At 34.6% G+C, this 22,558-nt stretch overlaps 1 protein-coding gene and 1 non-coding gene across 2 annotated transcripts in view; one reads left to right on the top strand and one right to left on the bottom strand.

Moving 5' to 3' along the window:
- The window catches only part of LOC145668452 (glycine receptor subunit alpha-2-like), a 985,563-nt gene that overhangs the window by 936,888 nt on the left and 26,117 nt on the right, over positions 1–22,558 (bottom strand). The gene's annotated exons all lie outside the window — the stretch shown is intronic.
- LOC145669342 (U1 spliceosomal RNA) lies at positions 11,711–11,873 on the top strand. Its single transcript, XR_014128201.1, has one exon. It is a non-coding gene; the product is annotated as a U1 spliceosomal RNA (small nuclear RNA).

Raw genomic sequence — 22,558 nt, 5'->3', positions numbered from 1 at the left:
TCGATATCAGAATACATAATCTAATGAATCAGTGTCTTGTGTTGTAGCCGAAACATGACTTTATCCTACAGTACAGTATTTATAATATGTAACATTTCATTCCGCAGTAGTTAAGGGAATGAGCTAAAATATGTACTGACTTCCGGGTGGTGATCCACCTTAACTAGTTATAACCTGTCAACTGATACACAGAGTGTTTCAAAACAATACCGACAACGTTTTAGAGGTGATTCCTGACACCAAGATAAAACAAACAGTACAGACCAACCTGGTGCACAAATACTTCATTTCGGAGTTAAAGGCTGCCGAAAACATAAAACAATGAACTTTAAAGGTTCATAGCTCCAAAACTATGGGACGTACCATAGTCGGGTCAAGACTTTACTTAGGAACTAGTATGTACCCTATGCAAATATCCAAATTTCAGAATCGTCCGGTACTTCCGCAACAATTTTTATAGAGGTAGTTGGTGAGTACTTCAAATTATATGCCCATAGCCAAACTCCGTCTATAAAAATTGTTGCGTGAGTACCTTAGGACTCTGAAACATATATCTTTGGATAAAACATATATCCAAAGATATATGTTTCAGAGTCCTAAGAAAAGTCTATTCACGCACATTAGAATGTAAATTTGAAAGAATGCCTTAGGAAATATTTTTGTGGTATGGTAATTCTCACTACAAAATATTTGTTCCTGCAACTAATCAAGATTGGATAAAAGGGAATTTGTCTGTAGTGAATGGCACGTATCAGGGGCGGATTCATGGGAGACCGCGATCGGGGCGATCGCCTTCCCCCCAGAAGAGGAAACTCTTATTTTATACCTGTATATAAATAAAACCCATCCCAGAGTGTGGAGGTCTTAAAAGTAGCTCTAAGTATCAGTATTACAACCCACCGCCCCCCAGAAGTCCGTCCTGGATCCGCCCTTGGCACTATGTGACTTACACTTGAATGATAGACACCATTCAAAAACCAATAGTACAATTTATTACTATATTGTTTATGACTACAGTGCTAAGTAAGTTTCAGAACACACAGACAAAGAAATGTGCCCTAGAACTAGACAATGACCGCCTTACTGCTGAAACGGCTCACCGTAGTGTACAGAAGAGCTTGACCCCACTGCAGTACATCCGATAGTATTGGAGCTATGGACCTTTAAATTTCATATTTTTATGTTTTCAACAACCTATAACTCCGAAAGGAAACATTTGTGTACCCAGGTTGATCAGTATTTTTTGTCTTATTTTAGTGTCAGGAATCACCTCCCAAACGTTGCTGGTGTTGTTTTGAAACACCCTGTCTTCATCTATTTACCATATTTTACTTAAACAGAAATTAAAATTTACCAGTTAATTTTAAGTTGCATGTCCTTAATGCACTAATATCTTGCTAGTAACAAAAGACTGTTGTTTAACAAAACGGCAAAGAAAAAAAAAAAAAAAACTAGAAAAGAAATTACTTTATATTAGGGACAAGAACTGATAATTATGGAAAAAGTGAAACGATTAAAGGATATACGCTAATATACCACTCTACGAAGTATGATAAACTCGGGTCTGTAGTGTCGACATTTAGCACGAATCACCTAGCAATGGAAAAAATAAAATAAACTGAAGTAGTCAAAAGGAAACATATCGTATAACACGGTCAAAACATTAGACCGTATACATCCTTAACGACATGTCACAAATTTAGAGAACTTGGCTGGGATATTTTAATACATTCATCGTATAGCCTACATCTGCATCTTCAAATTATCATTTGTTTCGGTCTGTGCACAACTCCCTGAATCGTGTTACGTTAGTTTCAAAAGGGTCCTGTGAAAATCACGTGTCACTTCTTTTTGACAAAAAAAAAAAAAAAAAAAAACACACACACACACACAGAAGTTCTGTAGCGACGAAATTATGACGTTTCCGCGAATATGGCAGGTCATCGAACAGAATGGGTCATATGTGGTTTCACAATATTATTTTCAAATTACAATAAATGTATTCTGAATTTTGACCTCCAAGGGCTCAATACCTGTTAGATAACCTGATATATACATACATTAATAATTATCTACACAAAATCTTATTCGATGCGAATGACGTGCCAACGTAACTTATCGTAAACAAACGAAAATTTTATAAAAGCAATCACAGACAAACGTAGAGCAAACAAAGTGTATCTTTTGTTTTAGATTTTCGCGTACAGGTTCTGTGAGATGAAGTATGCAGTGTCTATTTCGTTTTCTGTATAAATCGATAAGAAAGTAGAAAAACAATATTTTATATGAACAACCGAGAAGAAATAAACAAACAACGCGTGTGCAAGTACATTCTGATTTCTGATTGAAAGTTTTGTGATGTTGATACATAATTTTACATACTTGATTTAGATGCTGAGGAAATTCTTTTCGGCGCTCATGCTCTGAGTATACAAGTTACTTTTGTATCTTCTGAAGCAAGTCCCACATACGCTAGTGAATATGAGTATTTAAAGAGGGAATCGTCATCTTCAGAGATTTAATTAAGATAATAATAGAATGGTGCGGTTCAGACAATAACTTAGTAACCCTCATTGTTCTCATAGTATTTTCCTCGTCCACTTTTCTCAAAACAATCTAATCATTTTAGTTATCATTAAGCATAGAAAGTCCTAGAATAAAAGCGTTTAAAGAGAGAAATTCCTGCTGGTCGTTACAAGATTTAATTTTGCACATTAATTTGTAGCTTCAAACGCCTTTACCTAATACTTTGGTTCTTTGTGTTATCGACTTTTTTTTTTTTTTTTTTTTTTTTACCGCATCTCTAATTTCTATTATGTTTTCGTGTCATACAGATACAGTATATATTCAATATCCAGAGTAGTGTTTGTTAGAGATTGAACGGGAACGTAGCTTTACTTGATGTTTCGTACTTCTGAACTATTGTGAAAAGTTGTCCACAGAGGGAAATTGTATGACAATTTGTGTGGAAAAGAGTGAAATATATTATAACCAGGGTTATGATTTTTAGAAGCAATTTGCATAATAAATAAGAAAGTGATAATGTGTTAAACTAAGGCGATAAAAAAAGGGCAGAAAATGTGTTCTTTCCCTTAACTATTCTGACAATTGCCGTTTTATCTAATTCTAAACAATATATACTACTTGCCTACACTACAAACCTATATTAGAAAAGAACAGCGAAAAGTGCTCGTACTTAAAAATATAAAGCACCTCTAATTAAGCTATTAAATGTGAGCGTTGTTATTTGGACATAAATCACCTTTGTAACTGCTAGAGCTTCTTTTCACAGTCACAGGCAAGTCTCGTATCACCGAGAATGGTAACTTTGTAGGTCTGTCAGATTCCACAATATTTAAATTCTTCATGAAGATTAAAATTAAGCTCTTCTTTAGCAAAATCATTTAAATGTAATCTCACGGAAGTATACAGTCGAATCTTCTTCCTTTAAAGTGTTGTTGTTCCAAGATTTTAATGTCAGTCATCACCATATGTAACCGTAGATAAAAAAAAAAAAAAAAAAAAAAAAAAAAAAAAAAAAAGCTGTGTTCAAATCATGAATCGTCTCTGAAGAAGTTGATGCACCTTGGAATTTTACCTACATCATTTGTATCCAGAGAAGGTACGAGGTATTTGATTGTGTTGTAACATTTACAATTCACGAAGTAGTTGAAAGGAAATGAGACACTGATCTGCTAGTGCGTGATGAAGCGGAAGTAGATAGTTCGCGAAACTATTACACGTTATTAACTTTATAACAAGAGTATTGTATTTTCTGGACGAGTAGTTTAAATTAAATTTAAGTTGATAAGAAGAAATTTTGGGAATGTGGATAATATTACGTAAGAAATACACAAAGGGCTTACAAAGTATTAGTGGGATAAGTTATTTAGAAACCTTTAAATAGGCTAAAATATACCAGATGTAAGTTACTGAACTTGCCTACGTTTTCTACTTAGGTACTATTTTCTTATTTTCTGCATAGGGCCTATTACTCAATAGCAAGAGACAGTATGACAAGTTTGGAAAGTTAGCAAATTTAATATTAAAAAAAAAAAAAAAAAACACGTTAAGCCTCGATGAATTTTCGGACTTTTTAAGACATAAATCACGTACATAAAGAAATATGATGAAAACTAACATTCCCCGGAAAATGAAATCTAACACGAAAATAAGACCTAAATATTTTTTTCGGATATCTCGTAATATAAGCCATACTGCAATAACAAGCCTAATCCCCAAAATATGCCCCAGTAGTAGGCGAACTCCAGACGAATTACTTCATACATAATAAAGGTATACTGATACGTATTGACATTTATGTAAATAGATAAATCTTATGTATTTTTTTTTTAGCAAATTTGAGTGATTGAGTGACAAAATTAATATAAGATTCCGTCTTATTATTGAGGAAGCACGGTATTACAATGACAGTAATTGAACGATGAAAATTAGTGATGTGTTTCCCGATTACGGATCGGTCTTACTTGCTTCCATTTAACAGATATTGAAAATAACAGACAAAATGGAGTAGCCGAAGGTCTTGATAAAAACTAAAAACATTGCATTTACTGTATTATACTAGCGTACCTAGGTATATATACATATATTAGGTATTTTACACTTTTAGATTGAATAATGTATTTGATTAAAAGTACAGTGGTCTATTATTTCTATTTCTTTCGTAGATATTACCCACTGCATGTGTAGTATCGAAAATTACGAACAACCAGCAATACGGGTTGCTATTGCTTCCTTTTGATCCGTTAAAGCCTGGGATGAGTACACACATTCAATTTGCTTAACGTTTTAACAAGATAAAGTTTAACCTTAAATTAGTTTCCTTTTTGAGTTTAACGTTCCAAGATTATGTACCGAGACTAAGGGAGACGATGAAGGTGATATGATTCAAACGGTAGAATTTAAAAAATGGGAGAAAATGCGAGTAATATGGGGAAATCCATGTACAGGATATTTGTCCACCAAAAGCACATGTGGTGCGAGCTGGGGTCGAATGAGGGATCTTTCGCACAACATGTCTCATCGCTCTACAACTGAGCAACCACGGCCCCTTCAAAATCATGTTTTAAAAGCTTGGTCTATGCATGGTATCTTTATTCCTACTCTAAAAGGAATTATTGGATTTTATTTATTTTTAGTTTCCATTTGTTTTTCCTTATTTATTATTAACTAGCAGCGTTCACCCCGCTTCGCTGGGGTCACCCCGTAACGCAATAAACCTTGTTAATTAGATAATTTTTACTTTTTCGCTTTGAAGCTTGAGCCTCGCATGTATGAAGCCTTTCTTGTTCTTCGCCCTAATCTACTGGTCTTACGTGCTGGCATATTGTAAAAGTGTCTGTAAAAATAAGCAAATCAATTAAAAAATTTTAAACAGAAGATTCAAGCTATTTTCCGCTGTATATCGCCTGTCATTTATGTTAACCCGCCGAGTGACACGGTCATGTGGGTTGCATATAAATACGGTTAGATTTAGCTATGATAAGCTAACAAAGGATTTGTACGTTATGGACACTTGAATGGTCAATTATCTCAAGACACTGGTAATTAAAAATTAAAGTGATATGATAAAAACCATCTAGGGTCCAAATCTTAATAACCCCCCAAAAATAAAAGAAATTGGTTCAGCCGTATTAGCGTGATGAGGTAACAAAGGATTTGTGCGTTCTCTTTTATATATATAGATTTGTTTTTTTTCGCGAACGTTTGACTTCAACATCAACGCTAACTTTGATTATGAATAGTAACTCGGAAATGAAAGGCTTGTGTAGGAAAATGTTTCATTTTCATACTAAGTTAATCATGGTCTAGTTCCATGCCAAGTTTCAAGATAAGATGAGTTGTCTACATCGCGTACGACAACGTGCAAAATTCTGAGCTGATGGGGGAATTCTAACTTAATATTTTTAAAAAATCCTCCTGTTAATAATTTCCCGGATGTAAATGAACTTACACTACTGTCAGAAGTTTGCCAATTAATTACAGTAATTGGTATATAATTAACATGACTTCCATGTGTAATTAGTAAATGAACTAATGTTAGATATAGGATGACATAGAAAACAGTAAGATTTAATTATGATCTAGCAACTTTGTAACTGTTGAAGTATTACAGTACGAAGATTTGTTTTTACACTCGTGTCTTCCCTCTCTTCAACTATGATGACTTCGCACTCTGAGGTTATCTTTGTTTTTTTAAAAAAAAAACAAACAAAGTGCTAAAACTAGAATAGAATAGAGCGTCACACTAAAAGCTCGTCTTAGCGCAATTTTTCCCTTCGCCGCATCTGTGTATAAAGCAGGAACGCATTGAATTTTTGTTTCGAGGGGGGAAATATTACAACACACTATGTCTATATAGTACTAAACTGATTTTATTGTACAGTCGGAAACAATATTAAGTGTAGATTGGAACTATCATTTCATATAGGCTACCTCCAACCTATACTTAATATTGTTTCTGACTGTACACCCGGAAAAACGATAATATTCAGGTATTTGCACCTATATTCTCAGGATTAAATGACAGAACTAATTTGGTTTTATAAGAAAAGAAAGAGTGCAGATAAGATAAGATAAGATCAACTCTTACGCCATATCATTGTTAAAGCAAGTATAATTATATTATTAACAAAGTGTACAAATGTCTGTCGAGTTATTAAGATTGGACGGGGTACGGACCGGATGGACGCCTCGTGAGTGAGCCCCTGGTGCATACACAATGCACATATTAACAAGAACTTCGAAGTTTTAGGGGATACCTGGACTTCCTCCGGTAAGCTAATTTACAGTAACGAATAAATTAGATTAACAAAATTCGTCTATACACACTATTTTAAAAGTGTTTGTTATGTCCGTAATATACTAATATTTAGTTTCTTTTATACTGCTTCCATGTTAATGAAAACGATTCATTAGAAAGCACTGAAATTCTGAATGAATTAATCATTCTCAGTACATTGTTCCATGTCTTAGAACTTAACCACATTCCCTTTAATTTGCATAAAACTCCTATTGATCCATTCCGTTGCCATTCATCATCCTAAGTGCTGTACTCATCCATCGCTAATAGGTCATATGCTGCAGAAAAAAACGTTTCTTTACTCTATGGTTTACTGGATGCAGAGGTTTCTTTTTGATGAAGGAATAATAAGATTGTCAAACGCCTTTCCTTAGACGCAGCATGGTAGCTCAGTGGTAGAGCGCTTACCTCTGGTGCGTGGGGTCCCTGGTTCGATTTTCGACCAAGTAATTTGTGGTGGACAACATCGTGTCCATGGGTTTTCTCGGGGTGCTAGAACTATTTAATGTTTCCTTTGCAAGACAAGTTAATTTAATAACAAAAGAAAATTAAGATCTCACACCTAAAATTTCTAGCTCTATTAACAATAGAGAAGATATTTTTAAAAAAACATGAAAAATACAAAATGCATGTATTAATAATTTCATTAAAACATAAAGGCTGCGACGCAATTGAGTCATAACTTCCGATCTTTTTATCATACATTTGTTTTGCTTTCATTAAATAACAGAATTACATTAATTTATTATGTATTCACCACTATTACGAAAGATTTTCTCTCATCTTGCAGGCAGCTTATCAATTCCATCCTTGTATCAATTCCTTGGTTTGGACTGGAAGAAATTTTCGAGAGCCTGACTGACTTGCTCTACAAAATTAGTTTTTCCATTCAAAAAGTTTGCAAGGAACAGGAAAGGTGGTAATCTGTCGCAGCAAAGTCCCGGAAATAAAGTGGATGTAAAACAAATCATCCAAGCTCATTTTTTTTCTTAAGTCACACTTGCTGTATGTGGTAATCATTATCGTGTAAAACAATGATGTTTCTGGGATTGACGAGTTCAGGACACTTTTCATTCAGTTTCTCCTTCACTCTTTGAAGCTCCTGAACTTACTCGAAGTGTCATTAAATTTGACTTCAACTCATAATGAATTATATCCCGACAATCCCACCACACACACAATAATATCTCTTTTCCATGGATGTTTGCTTTGGTATCCTCCTTCAAACTACTGTCTTTTGGAGACGATATTATCTTAGGTAACCTACTTTTCATTACCTGTTATAATACTACCTAAAAAAAGTTTCGATTTATATGCGTGAGAACAGGTTTATGGCGATTGATATGCAATCTTCTTTATTCCGTGCACTGAGATTGAGCAGTATCCATAATCCTAACTTGCTGACTTTCCATAATTTCTCCAGGTGGTGACAAATAGTTTATTGTGATATACTCAACCTTTTTTGCTTTATCACTTGTTGATTGACGTGAATATTTTGCTTCAATGTTACCTTTGCGGAAAGACGCCCCGCACTCGGTTCGTCTTTTTAGATTGTATTTTTAATTGCTCGATTTCTTATTAGTCTTTCGCGGTGTAATAACTGTATATTTTTTCAGTTGTCGCTTTAGCACTCTTTCCAAAGCATTTCATGACCAATATGAACTTTTTCAGCCTCCATTTCACGGGTAAGGAACAACAGTTTATTCTAACATACACCACACTAAACAGTTGTGAGAAGTCTGAATGAACCTTTATCTGTTTAGTGAAAGCAAAGACTCGTTTTTCCTTGTGACTCTTATGGATAGGTATGAATAACAGCTCTTAGACTATACCTGCTACATCGGATATTATTTATGACTCTGTCTAATGTTTTGGAATCTAAGACATTTTTATACCATATACTTGATGATATTTCTTAGATAAAAAAAAAAAAACTTCATCCTTAAAAGTAATAAAATGATGTGTGAGTGAGATGTGTGTGTGTGTGTGTGTCATCACATTTTTGCATAGAAATAAGTCACCTAAAGCCACCAAAGTTTGTCAACCGATAGATCTTTACCAGATCTAATCGTGCACGAAGCCAGTTTCGATTTTTTGGTTTGGGAATTGGTGGGATGCCAAAATGAATGCACGTTTCTGACCGTTTCTAAGAATTTCTTGCCCTATGCAACGAACATATGGATGTATTTTTTATACGGGCTTATACGAAAGGAGAGGATAAGTACCCGGGACGATGGATATTAGTGTCACATCCATAGCTTTTTCGAGGTCGCTGAAATGAATATTGGCACTCTCGATTCCGTACAACTTTTAAGTTTAGACCCCATCGTCATGGCATTGGGATGAGAAATAACATGCCTAAAATGACCGGTATAAGTGTTAAATCGATAGTTCTCGGTAAGGGCGCCGATTTCTCTGTAACTTTGGGGAGGGGCGTTCAGATGTATGTTTTGTTGCAGAAGGCATATATGAGGATTTTAAGACAAATTGAATTCAAATTATGCCAAATAATGTATATTTAGAAATACAATGCAGGGGCCCACATTAGCTTTGGAAGCCCGGGCCCCATGGTTCCCTAGGATCGGCGACCTCGGTTCTCGGGATCGCTAAACTGATTGGTGACAATACTGATAACATTCTAGCCCAAGTTTAGGCAAGAAGGAACATGCCAGATGGCTCGGGAATTGACAGTGGCGCCAAAGGCGTTGCTTTTCCTTGTTTATTTATTTTACTTACTGATAAATACAACGCCAAAGTCATCGCTCTTCTTTATTCATTTATTTACATATTTTTTTACTTTCAAACATTTTGCATAAATCTTATCCTTCCCGCGCAAATACTGGGCATTTCAGTTAGTTAATGATGAGCAATGAGAATGAAAAATGCAAAAGTAATCAGTTCACTCTGAGAAGGAACAGAGAAAATCGCGCCCTATATTCCAGAAAGAATTTTTTAAAATTGTTGTGAGGAGCGATATGGAAATACAAATATCACAATTAAACAAAAGCTTTCGTACTGATACTCACTGAACAAAACAACACGAACTCAGAAAGAGAGAGAGCTGATCAGGACCATATCCACGGGGGATCTAGGGGGCCGCCCCCTAAATTTTTGCTGGCCCCTCTAAAATTTCCACGGTAGACTTGCAAATGAACTATAATATGGTGATGAACTATAATATAGTTGGGTCGGTTCCCCCTAACTTCTACCGGGCCCCCCTACATTTTTGGGCTGGCTACCGGCCTGGAACTGACGTAATCTTTCATTCTTTTTTCTTTTTCTGCTCCCACCCCCAGTCCCTTTTTCTCTCCATTTTGTGATCGCAGAGTATGCAGCTAAAACTAGGATACGAAAGTAATACAGATATAGTCTCTTTACCACTGGAGTCATAACCCAATTAAATAAATGAATACTGTGTAAACGAAGCAAACGTACTATACGCCTTCAAGCATATATTAAGATTAAGCAGAGGGTGTATGGCGAATACCGCCGTATACCCTTGACTACAGCTCTGCTTACGATAACAATTAACGAAGAAATTACACCACCACTTGTGGCATCAGTTATAAAGACTAAATCGTAATACGCACCAGTTATCAAAGGAGCCGGGCAGTAGTCAAAGGTTTTAGAGGGTTGCTGCACGTATATATGAACAGTAAATGGCACCCATACAAGATTCAGCCTCTGCGTCTACAAAAAACACTATGTGGAAAATTCAAAGTTTTATAGGACAAATAAAAGAACGAGTGTATGGCTTGTTATGTCCCAGGAAGAACATCAGACATGTAAGCTGCTGGGTGTGTATTATTGTTAACTTTAACATAAAATCAGTTACATCTTTGAGAACATTTAGCGGAAAATAATATAAATTTGACCGCAACATCACACGACAGATTTTGTTTTATGACGTAATTATCCCTTAAATGAACGATATTACATAAAAGCCTTTGTAGATCTGAGACGTTTGGTAAGAGCAGGGGCAAGAGCGCCGAATTCTCTGTAACTGGGGGGGGGGGGGGCATTCAAATGTGTGTTTGCTTGCAGACAAGGGTCTAAGGCATATACCTATATGAGGATTTTAAGACAAATTGAAGCCAAAATTATGCCAAATATTGTGTATTGATAAAAAATGCATATAACAATAAAAATATATGTAAAATACATATTCATAAAAATACATGGGATAAACATGACCAAGGCCCAACCCCTCTCGGCCCCTCCAGGATCGATGCCCTTGGGCAGGGGTCAACTGTCCCCTGAGCTTAAAAAAGCACATGCTTCTAATAAATTCTATACTGCTATATCAATAAGAAACGTGAAACTCTTATGTTAGGTGGACACTCTTAACAAAAATTACCAATAGCTGTTTTTTTTTTTTTTTTTTTTTTTTTTTTTTTTTTTTTTTTTGAAGACGCGTTGACGCTAGTTGCTAAAGCACCTAATAACTTTGACGACATTGTTAAATATACATTGAGCTCTACTATTTTATTTTTTTACTACAAAGAATTATATTTATATTAATTATTATTTTATTTATATAAAATAAAAATAGTTCCCCTACGATCTTTAAGAATTGCATTCCCCTCTGTACAGATGTATATTGACTCTTAATTACGTATTTCTTTTTATAGTACTAAGCAAGTTTTATTTTAACAATATAGATGGTAGTTTGGAGATCATTAATAAATAGTTAGTAATTCCTAATTGTGTAAAAATTTCGTACACTTTCTCTACGTATTTTGTACCATATATAAAATGCTTATGACAGTATAATTATATATTTGCAATTTGAAACATCTTGTAAGTAACTGAGAAGAAAGTTAAAAAACACCCGTAAAGTCATAAGAACCCAGTGCCATGAAAATCACACAGTGAAACTAATCGAACATACTTACCTGGTGCTGGGGATTACCGCGATCAGGAAGGCGGTTCCTCCGGGGTGAGGCTTTACCATTGCACTTTGGTAGGGTTGACCTCCGCGGCTATCCCTAAAGTGGATACTCGAGCACATAATTTTTGGCAGTGGGGACTGCGTTCGCGCTATCCCTGATAGTAATACAACAATAAAATGAATATGGAAGAACTTTGGAGGAAGGATTTGTCAGATCAGTCGGGGTTGCGGGGGCTTATTGGTAGGACGTTCATCTGTGGTGAGGTGTCTCTGGTTCAATCCCAATATGAGTTTGTGATGGACAACATCGTGTCCGTTGATTTTGTCGGTATTATTTCCAACCACATTCTCACCCCACCAATGCTTTCATAACCAATTTAATTCCACTAATTATACGTGTTCTTTAACATAGAGTCTGACTTCTGAAATAAAGTTACTCTTGAATGCATTTATTAGAATACTAATTCAATGCTAAAGATCTGTACATTTTTTTGGAAGATTTGATAAGAGTAGGGACTTTCCTTGTAATAGTATGTTCGAATTAGTTCAGAATTTAGATTATACTTAAAAAGAAATATTATATTGTAAACAGAACTTCACATTTGTAATCTTTACGTTGAGAAAAGTAATAGAGTTCATACACTGCTGAAATTAAATATAGACACTATTTATCGTTAAATGAACTGTCGCCGAAGCTTTAATTAAATATCGTTCATTTACACAATTCATAAGAATTGCCGTTGTTACTAATCATTGGAGTATTTGCGAATTATTTTAAACTAGGAGAGCAGTTTATATTGTAAATTTCTGTAATCCCTATTTTTTTTATCCTTGTCATACATATATTCAAATCAACTGAATTTATAGTAAATTATTAATTAAAATGGAATTCTGCCAGTTATCATTGAAGTTGTTGACATATATTTATTTAGAGTTGTATGTATGTTGATACTTTTGCTAATATGATCTCGTTTAATTTCTTAAACGCTGAGATAACGTCCTACAAAGCACTCCAAAACAACAACTGATTTGTTAAATTGAACGTTAGATTAAGGATTCCATTTCACTTCTTTTTGTTAGCTACAGGAGGAAAGAAACTCATTCTTTGATTTCGCCGCGGAATTTGAACCTATCCTCTCTTTTTCTTGATTATGCTATTAAAAATGTATTATTCTCCTTGCTGTTTATTGTGGTTATTATTGTGATTGAATTTACATTAGTTGAAGTCATCCATGGTAATATAGATATCGAAAACATATTTAAAACAGAAATCATCAATGTTCCGCGAATAGAACCTGAAACCGTTTATACATATGAAGTGTCCCGTGTAGTAGTAAGAGTGAATTCAACAAAAGTTACGTCCAAGGAAATTTTCTGAACCCTCGGAAATTATATTTGGAATATTCGAATAGTAACACCAAATAGTCGTGATCACGCCTATAGTGGAAATATTTTCACTTTCCCTTAGAAAATTCAATTTCAGAATAAATGGACGATTATTTTGACTGTACAAAATGCATTTTCAAGAAACAAGGGTTTGTTGATTTCGCCCTTACTACTCACATCGTCTCACGTCTTCTGACAATACAATTATTTGGGTAAAAAGAGAAGGCAAATTTAACTCAACACAGTCGTCGAAATGACCACATAAATTTTACGTATCATTTTAAAGCTAATGGTACATACTTAGAATCCTAGTATATTAATCATGTTTCATATGTAGAAGAGGAAAATGAAAGTACGAATATACAAAATAAATATATGCATATATTTATCCTAGCACTGGTGAATCCATGAAAATGCGTAGGGGACAAGAGTTTTACCCCAAGATTATATTTTTATTGGGCCCATACATAAAATATTACGTTACTTTATTCTGATTTAATGTAAGAACTTCGTATTTCACGAAGCCTACATTAATTATCCAGGAGAAGATCCGCCCCCCTACAAACGAGCCCTCTGAATCCACTAGTGGTATCCATATATATTATTGTATATTCTTATAATTTTTACGTATTTTATAAATTTTCCATTGTTTCAATTTCTAGAACTTTCTGCGACGAAATTCTACCGCGCTTAAAACACACATTTTTCACACTATTGTTTACATAGAAACATTTTATTTCCTCAACTATGAACTCCAACAAGCTAAACAAAAATCTACAAGAGGAATCGAAAAGCAACAACTGTTAGTGTAGAAAACACGAGCGTTCAGACTGATGCTTTAATACGTGATGTATAAGAAAGAAATTCTTTCCCTACCAATCGGTAATAGTTTCCTCCCACATCTCCCGTCCAGGCCTACGAAATTTTTCCAACTTGGACTCGAAACTAAAAAGCAAAGGTATTAATTGACTTCTTGACATCGCAGAGATGCTCAAGTTCTAAGCTTCCACAATCGCTTTCAGAAAGGATACTATAAATACACAGTTGACGTGAACAACATTTAGATATATAAGTAAAGAAGATTAAGACAAACAAAAGTTAGATGAAAATCAAAAACTGTGGAATGAAGAGTAGCGACATCAGACAAGGAGGGGGCTCTTTAATAAAATAATTCATGAAACAGAGATACCGGAATATGCTAAGCAAAACTTACATTAAGAGAATAGATAGAAGAGAGAATTGAAGTGGGAAAAGCAAATCATATAGTATATGTGAACTTGAAGAAAATGTTTGACAGTGTAAAATTTTCAAAATTCTCAAGGAATCAGAAGAACAGAGAGGATAAGCAGCAATTCAGAAGGGGATCAGGTAAGGATGCTCATTTCACTAGTTTTGTTTAATCTCTATATTGAAGAAGCAATACAAGAAATCAAGAACACTCACAGCCTAGGAGTAACTGTTCGTCACCAGAACATATACATGCTTAGATTTGCGGACGATATCGTAATGGTGGCAGACAGTGAGAAAAAAATAGAGGCAAGTTTAAACGAAATGCAATTGGCACTTCGCAAAGGCAATATGAAGATCAAGAGCAAAACCAAGGTCATGAAACTTGCAAGGAAAATGACGACCAAAATGGGAGATCACCTGATGCAAGAGGTGCAAAAGTTCTGTAAGTTACGGAGTGAAATAACAAGAGGTGCAAACAAGGTGTAAATTCCAGAATAGCTGAGGTGAAGAAGGTTCGAAGAAAAACAAACGCTTCTAAACGGAAACATCGACTTGAGACTTGAAAGGCTGACAAAAGCATATGTATGGAGGGCGATGTTGTATGGACTAGAAACATGAACTCTAGAAGAAGAAGGAAAACGGAAAATAGAAGCCTCCGAAATGTAATGTTACAGAAGGATGTTGCAAATGGTAGGTAGATAAGGTATCAAATGGAACAGTAAACTATTAGAAATGCTAGGGGGAGTAAAGTGTAGAATATTTCGAAAAGAAGAGATTATTGGACACATTATGACACATGGAAGAATCACGCTATTAGCAATGGAGGGAATGGCAGAAGGAAAAATACTTAATGAAAGACAGTGACTGTAATATACGAAACAAATTATATAACATGTAGGGAAAAGAAGTTAGACAAATGAAAATTTTGGCTCAGAACAAGAAAGGTGTATCAAACCAATCAAAAGAGTTATAATCTGAAAAGAGAAAAGGACGTAAGAAATATCTGCCATTTACGTGCAATATTGATATGCAGAAACATTAGACTGTCTCTTGGTGGTCAAGTGTCTAACTAGCACGTGTGATCCCTAGTTCGACCCTTGTAGGGCTACTTCCGTAAAATGCAAACCGTAAGTACTAGCTTGAATCACACTTTAAGCAATAGCTGGGAAGGAAAGTTGAACTTAACATACTCTTAATCATATACACAATAGTTGTGATGCTTCGATACCAAACATTTGTGCTGAGTGCCACGCTAGTTGACGTACTAAATGAAGCTGAAACATGAAAGTGTACGGAAATCATTCAAATTCTTAAGGAAATATTCACATAGAGAGGATTGTCAAGGATATGGTCACTAAAAATGAAATTAGGGTATACTTGCATCACTCAGAAGCAAACAGCAATCAAACGAAAAGGCTGCATAATGCATATGGTGAATCGAAATTCATGTTAAGATAGTAGGCATCATAATGTTCCAATTAATTATTCCAATCACTTTTATTGTTGTAAATAAATCGGTTGCAAATTTCAGGGTTGATATGTTTAAAACAAAATGTTTAAAACAAGTGTTTAAAACATGTTTAAAACGAAGGCTGTTGTTTTATTCAGTTTGTTTTAAACGTTTTAAACAAATTATTTAAACGTGTTTTTTTTATGGTGGTTGAACATGTTTAAAACAACTAAAATATCAGATTGAGTAAGTTAATTTAATTTTCTAACAAACAATCTATCCTCCGCAGGATTTGTGCATGGAGAAATTACAAGCAGAGTTATATTCTTATTATAACAGCAATTACTGAACGAAATTCTGCACATCAATGTGCGTATAACTAAACCAACAGAAATTCAAATGAAGTATTTCAACATTTCTTAATTTCCAAGAATAACGGAGGTTAAACAAACTATACACTATTCTAAGATCCAAATTCACAAATCCAAAACTTGGGTATTTTTTGATCACTATCATTTCCATAATAATGAAGAGTTCTCACATCAGAGGCGAACGGAAAAACCACTGAACCACCGCTGTCCCTAGTTTTAGACAAAGGGAACTATACTAGTGGATAGATGTATTCTTTAATAAATTGTTATTAATTTGTAAAAAAAAATAATAAAAATATGAGTCACGGGAGAGTACAAGTATGATTATTACGTACACGAAATTATATCTATGGAGCTCGCGATATGAGAGTCACCACTCTGTATGCAAATCGTAGTCTACGTGTATACTGGTATCTCTTGCTGATGCATATGTAGTTATTCAAAACAAGTCTTCTGATAATAATACGGATTATTTGCCATTTTTGTAACAAAATAACTTCCTGATTCGAAGAGCTATGAATTGTAACAACTATGAAAATAAAACAGGAGAACGTTATACTATCAAAGACCATTTGTTTTACACTACTACTAGAAATAATGGGAAAAGTATGAGTGGGTGGCAACATTTATTTTCTATGTAACTAGTAATAGCATGACTCGTAATGAATATCCTATAGAATTAAAATGAATATTGTCTGTTCCTATCCGGTAACAATAAACTCACCACCAATGGTTTCGCATATAGGGATCAACTAGAACATGTATCAGATGACAACGAATCACTTATAAAATATTCTAATATTTGGCTATTTTACTTTCAGAAACATATATTTTTACTATTTGTAGTTAGTTCTGAATCCCAGATGTACAATCACGATAATCTTTACATTTAGATAAAACCGAAATATAATTGAAATCAGCTGTTCGTGACAATTTCAGATTTCCAGAATTGATCGCTTTCGTATACATATTCTGAAACGAAGCTAAAAGTGTTATTAAAAGCCGAATCTTGAAAAAAGGAATTTGTAACATTAGTGCTGAAAACAATTTCGATATCCAGTATTGTCTAGAGAGATTTTTGCCTGGCAAGTTCTTCTCACGAGGAAACCGATTCAAGTGTGACACGAAATTGTAGACGAGTTTATGCGCAAATGAAGTGTTTTTGTGTACAATTAAACCCATTAGAGGGAGAAACCCTCGATCTCAACCGTTTCGGAGATATATAGGAATAAGGGGAAGGCTGGGTCTCCGATATTTTGCGAATTTTTGAATAGTAGCGATAGTACAAGCAAAAGAGACTTTTAAAAATTAAGAATTCCTCCATTCACGAAACTTTAGTAATACGTTGTCTTAAACATGAGGGTTGCAAAACCGAAGAGTCCATAAAAATTCTAAGGGAAGAAGGATTTGGAGAGGGAAGGAGAAATTAACGGAGTTCCATTGTTGCCTGAAATTGGCGTGTAAGGTGTCCATATATAGGTATTTTTGGTACGCTGAATCAAATAAGAGCATTGTCAGGTCAAATAGGATGAAAAATGTAAAGAATGGTGGCTGTCCGAACTTTTCATTGACCTTGCGTTTACAACTTTGTATCGTTTCACAAGGTATATTCTTACGTACGACGGTATGAGGAACTATTTTACTTTGTGACGTCAGTGTTGTTTACATGCAACAACTTTATGTGATATATATTGTAGTATATCAGGCGTACAAGTTTCATTTTTTAAAGTTGAAGATACTGTTTTTGTTTATTGATTCTTACTTTGCGTTTTAGTATATGTCACACAACTACACACTGTCGTACTGACTTTTGCAACAATATGTGTTCGTTTCATATTATTTGCTTTGTTTTTCTAAAGCGCTTTTGCACAGAATATAACCTTGTATTTTTGTTCATATAATAACGTCTCTGATCTTTGGCAATATAATTAATACATTTTCATATCACTTTTCTCATTTCCTACGAACTGAAGACATAATATATTAGCAAGTAATATCATACAGTTTTGTTCCTCGTGTCCATGCCGTTTATTACTCCACATAGCCCCTTCTTTTCCGGCCCCGGGTAAAAGCTACGCCACTCACCTCAACATTCAACACCACTTTTATTCACTTTGGTGCATCTTTCTTAACGTTAAAATGCAATTTTCAAACATATTCACTCGCAACATAACCGAAAATCCACACAATATCAGAGCACCAGCGTTCCTCTTACCCCTCTGTATCTCCGGAACGATTGAGATCAAGTGTTTTTTCCCTCTAATGGAATTCATTGTTCACATAAACACTTCGATTACGCATAAACTCGTCTACAGTCTCGTGTCACACTTGAATCGGTTTCCTTGTCAGCTCTAAATTGCATATTCCATATTCTGATTTTCGAATTTCAATGGAACTTGATATCGTTTCAAGTCTCTATTCTTTGTCTGGCAGAATGTAGTAATAAATGCATGACTTGACTCTACTTTTTTTGGTGGAATCAGGTATTTAAGAGAGAGTACAGGATTGTCAACCTGCACAGTTCATAATTTCTTAACGAACCACTTATGTATGAAGAAAGTTTTGGCTCATTGGGTCCCGCTAAACCAAAATTTGGATCAGGAGAAAAACAGAGTGACGTCTTCAAGGCAACTTTTAAACTTATTTCACCCATATCCAGAGGAATCCTTAGCCATATTGGACAAAACATGGATCCACAGTTTTGTCTCCGGATCCAATCAAAGCTCAGTGTAATGGAAACACACCAGCTTCTTACCCCCGAAGAAATTACGTGTTCAACCACCAGTCATAAAGTTTATGGCAACTGTAATCTGGAATGCCAAGAGGATACTGCTGTTGGATTATCTGAAACATAGAACCACAACTACGGTTCAATATTACGAATCGTATATATGCTGAACTTATGCCAAAATTACAAGCTGCAATAAAGAGCAAGTGACTAGAATGTTGACATATGGAATGCTGCAGCATCAAGACGATACTCCCACCCACAAGTCCGGCGTTGCCCTGGCTAAAATTCATACAACTGAATTTGAATTGGTTGCTCATCTCCTCTCTTCGACTGACCTAACTCCAAGTGAGTTTCATGTGTTTCTATGTTTGAAGTGGCATCCTTTTCAGCAGGATTTTCGGGATAACAATGCCATCATGGATGCTCTGAACTGTGGATTCAGGAGTAAGAGGAATCTTCCAATAGGGTATAGAAGTTTTGGAGCGGAGATGGACAACGTGCATTAAAAGGAAAAGGGATTATGTTGAAAAATGACCATATTTTCATTTCTGTTAACTTTCTTCACCATGGTCAGTATTAAGAGTGTACTGAACGACTCTCATGGTTTATACGAGACATGTTTTTTTTTTTTTTTTTTTTTATAAGTAAGTACTGTTTTGAAACATCCGGCATCCTGCACATGTGTCCTGTGTACTTACATATTTTGATAAGGCATAGACGGCATTATGGAAATATTTGACCGTATTTACGTTTCTTTGTGTATAGTTATATTGCCTCCACTGATTAAGAGTCCTCCGATTGTGAAATGCGTGCTGTGATTCGTTTTCTTAGTCCTAGTGGCTGAAATTCATCGCAAGATTAGTGAGGTGTGTGGAGAAAACATTATAAACGATGGAATGGTACAGAAATAGGTTTAGAGCTTTCTAAAGATGGCCGCATGAATGTTCATGATGTGGAACGAAGTAGGGGACCTTCTGCCATCACTGAAGATTTAGACCAAAAAGTTGACGAAAAAGTTATAAAGAACAGACGCTTTACGATTTCGTTGTTATCTGTTATCGCTCATAATGTTTTCTCCATACACTAACAAACAAACGTGAAAAGGGTCAAATGTTTCCGTAATGGCGTATGTGGCTTGCCAAGAGATGTACGTACACAACGCGCATGCGCGGGATGCCGACTGCAGCGTTGCAGCGACCGTATTTCAAAAAGGGTACTTATTAAAAAAACACACACACACACGCCACGTAGATCATTCGATCAAGAATCAGGAAGATTCCGACATGTCTTCAAAGTCTGATTACTAGGCTTCCCCTTTTACTTTTGAATGTAGCCGGTTGCATAACATGTAAGGGGTTCTTTCAAATATTGCTTTTCCAACAAAAAATTTCTTTTGTGAAGGGTATTTTCCATTATGAAAAAAAAAAAAAAAAAAAGATGATCATTGAACCTTTTCATATCACAAATCTTAAGGGGAAAAGAGAAGATAGCGGACTCAGTTTCCTTTTTTTCGTGAAATATGCATGAGAGTAAAGGCCGTGCACAGTAAGAGAACATATGTGATTTCTTCAACACCTACCTTTCATTTCACTCTTGCTCTCGGTTCTCAGACTGTTGGTGGTGGAACAAAAGGAATAAGATAAAGTAACTGGGCTCTTGAAACAAACACTAAGGTCTGTTTGGTAGTGAATGATATTATGGAGCTGATATAATTTTAAAATAAGCTGTTTACTACTTTATTAAGAGCAGATTCAATTATTTAACGATTCTTACATTGTTTTAGGAAAGGTATGAAGTTTTGTGGCAATATTGAATTACCCTCTAGTTTCTTTATGAATCTTGTTCTTTATTTCTGAAAGATTTAGTCCTTAAGGTATTATGAAAAAGAAATTTATAAAAATTAGGTTCTTGAATTGCGTTCACACATGAAGCCTAAGAACTTGTATATAAATGATGCAAACTATTGGATGAGTTGTAAGGTCATATGACGTGAATTTATAAATAGGATAACCACGTGTGTACCCAGAAAGTTCTTTTCTTACGGGGGGGCAAGACTTTTTCAAGAGGGTGGATAGAGAATCGAAAGTCGTATTTTAGAATGCGAAATTATCAACAACTCACCATGCATAGATTATATTATTATTATTATTATTATTATTATTATTATTATTATTATTATTATTATTATTATTATTATTATTATTATTTGCAGTTGAAACATGGATTTTGACATTGTGTAAATTTATATTCTAAAGTTGTGAGGACTATGCTAATAAACTACGCACAGGGATAAAAAAAGTATTTTAGGTTCATTTGTTTGACTTTGCTTTTATGTATGTAAATAAAAAATACGGACCACCGCACTGAACATTTTTGCTCTAATTTCGGAAACTAAATCATGTTATGATACAGTTATTACTGAGACATGTATTTATGAAATACGAACAAAATAATGTTTTCGGAAAATTTCGTTTGAAGGAAACTCAGCCTCAAAATTAAAACATCAGTTTTAGACTTTTTAATGACAAATCACTATGATGTGTTAAGGCTATTTATGAAACATTTATTTACGAGATATCAACAAAATCTCATGAGCTGTATTTGAGGAAGTAGCTAATAATAATAATAATAATAATAATAATAATAATAATAATAATAATAATAATAATAATAATAATAATAATAATAATAATAATAATAAATGCTAGTCTCAGTGCACACATATTATACATTTTACTAATAATCTAGTTGTTACTTGCTAAAAAATAGTAGTACAATGTAGTTCTAATGGAAACAAATGTGAGTACTATGTTTAATGATTAAAGACTATAGTGGTAGTTACACTACTGTGCATTTAGCTTACAATTTCAACACTGAAGAAATTAGTATAGAAATTGCTATGTTCGTAATTTGTATGTATTTATCATATATTTGCATTTATATTCTGTACTTATCATATTAGAATGTTAGTGTAGCAAGATAGTAAGCTAAAATATACCTATCATGTATATATCTTCCTTCAAAGTTCAGTGTCCCGAATCGCCAACCTACTGTCCGGATTCACCCTTCCAAATTTGCAAATCAAAGATTTCGTCAACTTTGAGAAAATTATTGTTTAACATGCCATTCCAGGAAAACTATTTCAGTTGTATATACATGCATACCAACATATCATTAAATAATATGACGAAGTATTGGATATTTTCGTTTAGTGGGGTAGTAGTAAAAGAAAGAAACATCAGAACTGTCCGGATCCACCCAAACTTACATGAAAAAAGGAGTCACCTTCAGACTTTCAAAAATTTCTCCCGACTTCAGTTTTCAAGATACAAGAACGACATTTTGTACATATATTATGTAGGGATGGCCAGATCCGTATACTTTTGGATCCGGATCCACTTCGGTCCGAAGATCCAGGTCCGAAATTTCGGGTCCGATAAACCGGATCTTAGATCCGGATCCGGAACTCCGTGTCAGAAAATTCGGGTGTTCCGAATCAGCAAAGTTTTCGAAATTATTGACAAAGTGATTTTCAATCCTATGCTTAAAATAAGATTTGAAGACACTTGTGGTATGTGATCGTGTGACAGCTTTGCGTTCTCTTCATACTGTTGATATTTGGTTTTTGTGCCTTAATATGTCACAATTACTCCAAATTTGATTGATTAAAACAGTC

The sequence above is a fragment of the Thermobia domestica genome, chromosome 13 (assembly GCF_964235325.1).
Source record: "Thermobia domestica chromosome 13, izTheDome1.hap1.1, whole genome shotgun sequence".
Lineage (NCBI taxonomy): Eukaryota > Metazoa > Arthropoda > Insecta > Zygentoma > Lepismatidae > Thermobia > Thermobia domestica.
Note: the sequence above shows the minus strand (reverse complement) of the source record. Positions and strands in the feature narration are given on the sequence as shown.